At 37.9% G+C, this 10,144-nt stretch overlaps 1 protein-coding gene and 1 non-coding gene across 2 annotated transcripts in view; both read right to left on the reverse strand.

Annotated features, from left to right (window-relative positions):
- The window catches only part of LOC121148039 (LIM zinc-binding domain-containing Nebulette-like), a 194,551-nt gene that overhangs the window by 134,230 nt on the left and 50,177 nt on the right, over positions 1–10,144 (reverse strand). The gene's annotated exons all lie outside the window — the stretch shown is intronic.
- Positions 37–109, reverse strand: LOC121148280. Its single transcript, XR_005882545.1, has one exon. It is a non-coding gene; the product is annotated as a small nucleolar RNA SNORD113/SNORD114 family (small nucleolar RNA).

The following is a 10,144-nucleotide window of genomic DNA, read 5'->3' on the forward strand; positions in this document are numbered from 1 at the left end:
TGGGGACTGGAACTATACATCTCTTTATTTTTATCTCTGGATTTCAAATTTTTAAAAAATTGTTCAATATTAAAAAATAAAGATGCTATGAATGTTCATCCACAATCCATGCACATGTTTGCACATACATACTTTTTAATTTCTCTTGGACAGGGAGAACCAAGATGGCAGAATAGGGTAAGGGCACGTTTAAACGAACAGAAAAACATTTAATCAGGATGAAGCAGAGAGGACAGAACAACAGCAGGGGGGCACCTGGAGATTGTCAGACACAGGAAAGAAAGGACACAACAGTGTGGTGTTGTAGTGACTGATACTGCAGCGGCATTCAGCTAAGGCAATCTGAACTCCACCAGCAGCCCGAACTCCACCAGCAACCAGGTGGGAAGGGACTTTCACTGGGAGCTTGGGAGCTGAACCCAGACAAAGAACTGTCCGTCCTGCTGGTCCATTTGATTTGACTAGGAGCAGAGACAGAGCAGCAGATCCCAGATGGGCAGTGCGAGAACAGGGTGGATTTCACAGCCAGTCAGCACCCTAGAGCCAAATAGGGAACCATTTTGCCTAAGGAGGCAAAGGCAAGGATAAGGACTGAGCATACGCCGAGCTGTGAATGAACTCATTTCTGACTCAAGTTAACTACACCAACGTGGAATTCTACAGGTTCCAGCCAAAACAGGTCTGCATAGCCCTCAGACTTGACAGCCAGCAGATCAAGACCTTTGCCAGTGGTACATCAGGAGCCATTTTGCACACTGTGGCAAAAAGCTTTAGGACTGCAGGGACAACAGTGAACTGCACATGTGCTGAGCTCGCGAGAACTCGCTGAGTTCCGTGAATTGCACTGGGCCCACAGGAAAATAATACCGACTGTGGCATCATACTGGTTAAAATAGGTCCATGTGGCACCTAGACCTAACGTCCAACATGTTACGGCAAGATCAGCACCACCAACAAGCTAGCTATCTAGGACACCTGGTGTCTCCATAATCCTGGGACCTGCTCCAAACAGAAGTGGGAGAAAGGTTGCAGAGACAACGGTACAGCCTCAGCACAGTATCACAGGAGAGTGAGAGAGGTGGGGAGTGGTGAGCCAAGAGCTGGGCCTACGGAGTTCTTTGTGAAAATCTAACATAAGAACTCAAACCTGGAACTCACTGGAGGTAGTGGCACAATTGGCTGCAAGCAAAGAGTTGTGTACCAACTGAAATAAGTAAAACCAAACTGTAGACCTGTGGGTGACACAGCGTAGAAACCTGCACCAAGGAGAAGACTCTGCTAACCAGAAGTACAATGACCAAGAGCAAAAGAAGAGACAAAGGCTCAATGAATGTTACTGAAAACTTCCCTCAAAGGAACAAAACCACATGCCAATCTCAGAGTTAACTGAGGAAGACATCAAGAAAATAGGGGACACAGAATTCAGAAAACTCATTTTAAAGCTTCTGATCAACAATGAGAAGCACATACAAAAGTTCAAAGAATTTAAGGAAGGAATATTTTACACAAGCAATAGCAGTAATAAAGCAAATCAAGGCTGATATATCAGAAATTAAGAACACAGTAGAGCAAATTAAAAGTACAGTGGAGAGTCTCCAAAATAGAATGAAGCAAGCAAAAGAAAGAATCTCAGAATTAGAAGATATTTCCTGTCATCAGGGAGAAGCAAACAAAAAGTTGGAAGCAGAGCTGGATCAGGCCAAAAAAAAAAAATTTCAAAAAATTCAAGAATTGAAAGACACTATCAAGAGGCCTAATATAAGAGTTATGGGAGTCCCAGAAGGTACAGAAAGAGAAACTGGTTTTACAAATATATGTAATGAAATAATAAAAGAATATTTCCCTAATCTAGAGAAAGAATTGGGAAACAACATTCAGGAGGGGCACTGAACTCCAAACAGGCTTGATCAAAAGCAATCTTCACTATGACACATGATCAACAAGCTCTCTTCAATCGAACATGAGGAAAAGCTCCTTAAATGTGCACGTGAAAAAAATCAATTGACATATAAAGGAAGGCCAATTAAACTCACAGGAGACCTCTCACAGAAAACTCTACAGGCAAGAATAGACTGGAGCTATATATTCCAGATTCTAAAAGAAAAAAATTGTCGGCCCTGGATAATGTACCCAGCAAAACTTTCCTTTGTCTTTGAAGCTGAAATAAAATGCTTCCACAGTAAAGAAGAGTTAAACGAAAATGCCTCTTCCAAACCTGCCCTCCAAAGGACACTTAAAGATGTTCTTTTGACAGAGAAAAGGAACAGCACCCACCAAAACCAAAGGTAAATGCAAAGAACATTCCAGTAAAATGACAACAGAAGACTAAACCAATGAACAACTCATTCCTAAAATGACAGGACCAAAGTACTACCCATACATATTAACCCTGAATGTAAATGGTTTAAGTTCAATCAAACGTCCTAGATTAGTAGACTGGATTTAAAAGCAAAACCCATCTATTTGTTTGTCACCAACAAAAATCAGCCGAAACTATTTCGCATGGGTTTTGATGTTTTCAGTTAGTTTCATCTCTTCAAAGCAGTCTTCTGATTAAATCATTCAATGAGTCATAGATCATACAGCAGCATCATTTTCTGCAAGAAGGTTCTTGATTTTCATCTCTTCAGCTACACGTTAGTCATTTAGTAGCATGTTATTTAACTTCATTGTGTTGTTAATTTCTTTTTTCTTCCTGATGTTGATTTTGTTTTGTGGCTTTTCATTTAAGGGGATGTATAGCAGCTGTGTAATGGAGACCGTCATATCTAGTGACATACTCTAACTTCTTGGCATTGTAAATTTCTATTTTTCTTTCTATTATTCATTTTGTATTATGACTTTTCATTTGAGGGGATTTACAGCAGCTGTGAAATGGAGACTAACATATTCAGATTTGAGGATACAATGAGGTATGCATCTCTACTTCCAGGCTAAAGATGGACTTGCAATGAAACTGTTTACTATATCTTGACAATAGGATGCTGGACTCTCTCCCTGCCATTGTGCATGCCCGCAATGATGGACATATGACTGTGTATGAAGAACTATACTTTAGTAATGATACAGAGGAACTAGGTGGGGGGAGGGAGGGAATTGGGGCTGGGATAAGGGAAATACCAGGAGGAAATTTTATATATCATTTAAAAATTATATGATAATAATTTTTTAAAAAGGGAAAAAAGAAGAAAAAAATTTCTCTTGGACAATTATATTGGCGTGGAACACTATGGGATATGGTATTTAACTTTTTAAGTTACTATTAAATTGTTACATAAAATGTTTGTTTCACGGCCAGTACGTGATATAGCAGGCTAATCCTCAGCCTATGTGCCAGCATCTGATACAGGCTCGGATTCTGTAAACTCCCTGCTTATGGAATAAGAAAGCAGCAGAGGATGGCTCAAGTCCTTGAGTTCTGCACCCGTATGGGAGACCCACAAGAGGCTTCAGATTGGCTCAGCTTCAGCTGTTGCAGCCATTTGGGGAACCTCTCTCTCTCGCTCTTTCTCTATGAAGAAGGGGAGCAGGGAACCTTATAAATAAATAAATAAATATCCACCAGAATATATTTATATATTTACTTATATTTATATTATATATATCTCCACCAGCAGCATATGAGACATGAGTTTTTCCATCTCTTTAACTCCTGGAATAATCAGTCTTTTTAATGTTAGTGCAGTAGTATCTCTTTGTGTTTGCACTTTTCATCTGCCTAATGACTAATGATATTGAGGGACAAAATGCTTCTTCAATCTGCCCAGTTTTTCCTCCCAATTGCTAACTTTCCAAAGTTCTTTACAAATTGTGGATAAAAGCCCTTTGTGTGCCATATTTTTTGCAAACACGTAGTCTCTAGCTTCCCATTTCATTTTATTATTGGTATCTTCTGAAAAGAAAAATGTTTCTATGTTCATGGGGTATAATTTATCTGTGTACTTTTGCATGTTTTTTTTGCTATATTTTAAAGATATTTATCCAATTCACGGTCAATAATTTCTAAAAATTTAGTGCTTTAATTCTTACATTAAACCTAAGGTGCACTTCAAATGTTAATTCTTACAGTGTGAGGTGAATATTGAGGTTGTTTTTATTTTCTCCTTTCATGCATACACAATCGTTCAAGCACAATTTGCTGAAAGAATTTTCATTAATCAATTTAATTTACGTGGCATCTTTTAAGAAAAAATCATTGCCCTCTCCTTGCCCTTCAAGCTACCAACCATCAAAGACTGTAATTTTAAATATGTTCAAGTAAGGCACTGCAAGTCTTCCAACTTTGTTCTTTTTTTTTTTTTTAATTTTGTTTCTGAGTCAGCATGCCAAGTTCTATAAAATGAAAAGCCTGCTAGGATGTCAGTGGAGATCATGTTGAATTATATAGGCCAATCTGGAAAGAATGGACATCTTAATATTGCTACTTCTAATTTAGAAATATGATAAAACTCTCTATTGACTTAGGTCTTAATTTTCTTACGACATTTCACAGCTTTCAGTCTACAGATCTTACACATGTTTTGCCAAATCTATCCCTAAGTATTTCAGAAACTTTTGGTGCTCTAATAAATGGTATTATTTCCAATTGCAAGTTTTATACAGTCATTGCTTGTACACAAAAATAAAAATAAATTCTTATATTGGCATTATGCCTTGCAATCTTGCCTAACTCATTTTTTTTTTGGTCCAGTAATTTATTTTAGACTGTTCTTTTTTTTAATTCCTAGACTGCCCAGGAATAGAGACAGCTCTGTCTTTTACAATCCAGGCGTGTTTGTTTGTTTGTTTTTCTTTTCTTACCACACTGACAAAAGCTTCAAGTACTCTGCTGAATATAAGTGATGAAGAAAATTTCTATTACTTCAACTTGGTGGACAGCTCATGGTCTTTCACCATTTCGTAAGATGTTAGCTTTCCATTTCTCATAGACGTCCTGTATCAGAATGAAGAAATTCCCTTCCATTTCTAGCTTGCTGAGAGTTTCAACAGGAATTGATGCTAGATTTAAACACATGCTTTTTTCTTCTTCTACAAACATACATACGGTATTCCTTGCTTATTTCTTGCTTAGTTTGCTTATGGGAATACCACTGACCAACTGTGAATGTTAAACCTACCTTGTCTTCACTACTGGCTGAAAGAGTTTGTGTGGACTTAATATTTCTTTCTGAAATATTTGGTGGAACTCCAGTGAAGGCAACTGGGTCTGGAGTTTTCATTGTGGCAATGATTTCAAATAGAAATTTAAGTTTTTAAATAGAAACATGAGTGTCAATTTTCTTGTTTCTCCTTCATTCTTCATAGTATGTCTTTCAAAACACTTTTCTACTTCCTATAAAAGTTGTCAAATTACAGACACAGAGCTGTTCCTAATATGCCCTTCCTATTTTTTTTTTTAGTTTCTACAGCATACATAATAATGTCATGTCTATAACTCCTGGCATTGGTTATTTGTTCTCTCTCTTTTTGTAATTCTTCTAGCCATAGAGTTTTTTATTATTATTTTTCCTATTCTCAAATAAAAACCAGCATTCTAATCTCTTTTTCAATTTTTTATTTGATTTCTGCTCCTATATTTTATTATTTCCTTTCTTCTGCTGACTTAGCTTTAACATGCTTTTCTTTTTCTAGTTTTTTATGAAAGCAGCTTGAGTCACTAACTTTATATTATGCTATTTTCTAATACATATTCATTTGATGTTCTAAAGTTCCCTTTAACTTTTACTTTATTTGTAACCCACAAATTATAATATGCTGTTTTAATTTTCATTAAGCTCAAACTATTTTCTAATTTCCCTTGTGATTTCTTCTTTGACCAAGGTTATTCAAAAACATGTTATACAGTTTCCAAAAACTTGGAAATAGGCCACGTATCTGTTATTGATTTCTAATTTAATCCAACTGTGGTCAGAGAACATATCTTGTATGACATAAATCCTTTTAAACTGACTGAGATTTGTTTTATGGCCTAAAATATGGTCTGTCTTGGGAAATGAAAAGAATGCGCATTCTGTTGTTGTTGAGTGGAATATTCTATAAATGTCAATTAGGTCATTTGATTGATAGTGTTCTATATATCCTTTCTTTCTGTCTATTTGTCCTATCAATTATCAAGAGAAAAGTATTGAACTCTCTAACTACAGCTGTGGATTTGCTATTTCTCCTTTTAGTTTAGGATTAGGATCACCTATCACATTTGAGATCACTATATTCTCTTGAGGAAATAATTCCTTGATTACTTTAATATGATGCTCTTTATTTCCAGTCATATTACTTGCTTAGAAATATATTCTGCCTAACGTGCATACAGCCACTTCAGCTTTTTTTTTTTTTTAACAAACTACTTTTGGGCAAGATTTATTTATCTAAAAGGCAGAGTAACAGAGAGTCAGAGAGCAAAAGAGTTTTTCTAGCTGATAATTCACTCACCAAATGGCCACAACAGCGATGACTGGGCCAGGCCAAAGGCAGGAGTCTAGAAATCCCTCACATTCTCCCCTACAGGTATGGCAGGGTTTCCTTGCACCTGGATCATTTTTAGCTGCTTTTTCAGATGTATTAGCAGCTAGGACTCAAACTGGTGTCCCAACATGAGAAGCAGTGGCTTCCAACATGAGATACAGTACCATAGCATTGTCCCTTCAATATTTTTTGAGATTTATTTATTTATTTGAAAGGCAGCGTTAGAGAGAGAGGAAGTGATACAGGATAGTGCGGTGTGTAAAGATTTCCACCCAATGGTTCATTCCCCTAAATTGCCAAAACAGCCAGGACCAAGTCAGGCCAGAGCCAGACGCCCAGAAACATATCCACATGAGTGACAGAAGCCCAAGCTTTTGGGCCATGTTCCATTACTTTCCCAGGCATGATCGCAGGGAGCTGGATCAGAAGCAGAGCAGCCAGGACTCAGCCAGGGCTCATATGAGATGTCAGCATCACAGGGAGTGGCTCAGCCCCTTCTGTCTCTGTCTTTATCTGTATATGTATAGCTTTCAAAAAAAAAATTTTAAACATTATCAAGAAAGATATTCTTTTTAAAAAGTGATGTGTTTTGATATGGTATTATTTACTTCTTTTTAATTGGAGCTTGTAGAGTCTTTTTCTTTTTTTAAATTTTTCTTTCCTTTTCATTTTTTTGGAAACTCAGATACATAGAGAGGAGGAAAGACAGAGAGGAAGATCTTCCATCCATTGATTGACTCCCCAAGCAGCCACCACAGCCAGAGCTGAGATGATCCGAAGCCAGGAGCAAGGAACTTTCTCCGGGTTTCCCACATGGGCACAGGATTCCAAGGCTTTGGGCCATCCTTGACTGCTTTCCCAGGCCATAAGCAGGGAGCTGGATGGGAAGCGGGGCTGCTGGGATTAGATCCAGTGCCCATATGGGATCCTGACACATGCGAGATGAGGACTTTAGCCACCAGGCTACCGTGTTGGGTTCTGTAGAGCTTTTTTTTTTTTTTAATTTTTTTTTTTAAGATTTATTTTTATTATGTTTTTATTGGAAAGGCAGATATACAGAGAGGAGAGACAGAGGGGAAGATCCTCCGTCTGATGATTCACTCCCCAAGTGAGCGCAAAGGCCGATGCTATGCCGATCCGAAGCCAGGAGCCTCTTCTGGGTCTCCCACGCAGGTGCAGGTTCCCAAAGCTTTGGGCAGTTCTTGACTGCTTTCCTGGGCCACAGGCAGGGAGCTGGATGGGAAGCGGGGCTGCCGGGATAGAATCGGCGCTCATATGGGATCCCGGGCATGCAAGGCGAGGACCTTAACCACTTGCGCCACCACGCCGGGCCCTGTAGAGCTTTTTTATCTGTGAACTTACAATTTTCACCAAATGTGGGTATTTTTAGCTATTATTTTTTAAGATTCTTTCCTGTTTCATTTCCTAACACAACTATTGTTTGTCATTGTTGAAGATGTTGCTCTCCTCCTCACTTTTTTGGGACAGGTAAGTTGCTATTGTCCCCTCTGATCAATAGTACCCTGTTATTTTTAGTCCTTCTTTTGTTTCATTTTGGAGACTTCCATCTACAATTTATAAAATACTTTGTTTATAGTATCTAAGTCTTTGTTAATTTCTCCATTATTTTTCTCTCATTGTATTTTTTTAAATCTAGAAATTTGTTCTGAGTGTATTTTATACCTTCCATGTCTCTCTGTATAATATTTGTGTTTTCTTCCATCTTTCTGAACATATGGGCCCCTGACAATTATATTTTAATCTCCTTGTACCAGTCAGCTCAGGTTACTGTAACAAAATACCACTGACCAGACAGCTTGAACAACAGCCACTTATTTCCCCCAGGTCTGGTGCTACAAGCCCAATATCAAAGTGCCTGTGAATTCAAGACAATGCGTGCCCACTTCCTAGGTTATTAAAAGCTGTCCTCTCGCTGCATCCTTCTCTCATCCATGCATTCTCTTCCGTTTCTAAGAAAGCCACAAACCCCATCATGAGAGACCCGCCATCATGATCATCTAACATTTTCATCAAAGGTTCCATCTCCAAATATCAGCGCACTGAAGGTTAGAATTTCAACCTACAAACTTGGGGTGAGATGGGCGGACAGGATATATGGGGGTGACAATTCACTCCATAGCTGTCTTTGCCTGGTGACTACATCATGTGACCTTGCATATGTTTAAGTCTGTAAACCCATGTTATTGATAAAATAAGAATACTGCAAGTAACATAGCTACCTCCGTGCTGTTAGGTTTAACTGAGAAAATACACTGCAGGCATTTCACATGGATCCTCATGCATGGTAATTACTCAATGTTGCTAATATGCATCATCATAGCCTCATGTGCCAACTGACGCAGCCCTCAGCTATTCCAATGAAGCCCACACCCACCACAGGCTGCACCTGAATCACTGTAGCTGAAAACCCTTGTCAAGTTCATTAACTTTTAAGAATGTTTCTTCTACCAAATGGGTTATGTCTGCTGCTCCCTAATGCTTTTGATTCGGCTTTCTTCCAGCTAGGGTCAAAATGTCACCATTTTATAGATATTCTGGCCTGTCTCCTTCGGAAGGAACAAAACGTCCAGTATCTTTACTCATTCCAAGTACTCCTCAGACATTGACTTAATTCTATCTTTAGTGGAACAATAAAGTTCTGAAAGCACACTTTAAAGCCTTAATTGAAATTATCACAATAGCACAGCAAGCAACTCTGAGCTGTTCCCTATTTAATGTTCTATTGACTTATGTTGAAGCTCTTGCTTGTTCATTTCCAATCTCTGGGGAAAGATTTTCTTTAACTGCTACTGATTAGATGAGCATAGAAAATAAGTGAAGGTTTGTTTCATTACTAACAAAGCAAATATTTGTTACATGTGTTAAACACTGATTTAGATATACTACAGGCAAATTGCATTTATTTCATATACTCACTGTCCTAAATAAAAGAGAAGGATCTGTCAAAAACAAAAGTCCATGGAAAGTAGAATTTAAGTTTATTTTGGTGCAAAAAGTCTGAAATCCATGAGTATATTTTTTATAATATGTATTTTCCATGAGCTTTTTAATGACTCCTTTTATGAAGGAGATGAATCTACTAAAGTCCTTGAATAAGCCTGTCTTCCTTTGAATACAAGCTCTGCATCCTCTTAAAATACAGCTCGAGGTATTATAATTCAGCACTACTCACATCCTAAACACGGGAAGGCTCAGAGATAGTATTTCCACAATTTACAAAGGACTTTCACACACATTAGTGCATTAATCGTTACAGCAGTCCTGTATGCTAGAAATTTACAACAGAACAAAGTTAATATCATGGGAAAAAAAGATGAGAAAAAATAAGATGTCACGAGACAATATTTCAAATTCTGAAACACTCCATTCTGAATTGTAAATCAGCCTCATCTGATGCATTTGGGAATACTTACGGTCCAATGGGCTGGTTCATCTAGCTTGGCCTTATCCAGACAGTACTAAAATGAACTGTAACCCCTCAATCATTTTATCTGCTATGTCAGCCCCAAGGGACTTTTCTCCAAAAAATTGCTTTTATTTTGAAACTCTCAAATTTTCAGAAAGCTTTCAAAAATAATGCAACAAAGATGCCTTCTATCTTGAGCTACCAATTATCAAATAAGTCCGCACTTTTTTCAGTCACACACAGGAACATATATGT

Source organism: Ochotona curzoniae, unplaced genomic scaffold (assembly GCF_017591425.1).
Source record: "Ochotona curzoniae isolate NIBS_2020 unplaced genomic scaffold, NIBS_Ocur_1.0 scaffold_4683, whole genome shotgun sequence".
Taxonomy (NCBI): Eukaryota; Metazoa; Chordata; class Mammalia; order Lagomorpha; family Ochotonidae; genus Ochotona; species Ochotona curzoniae.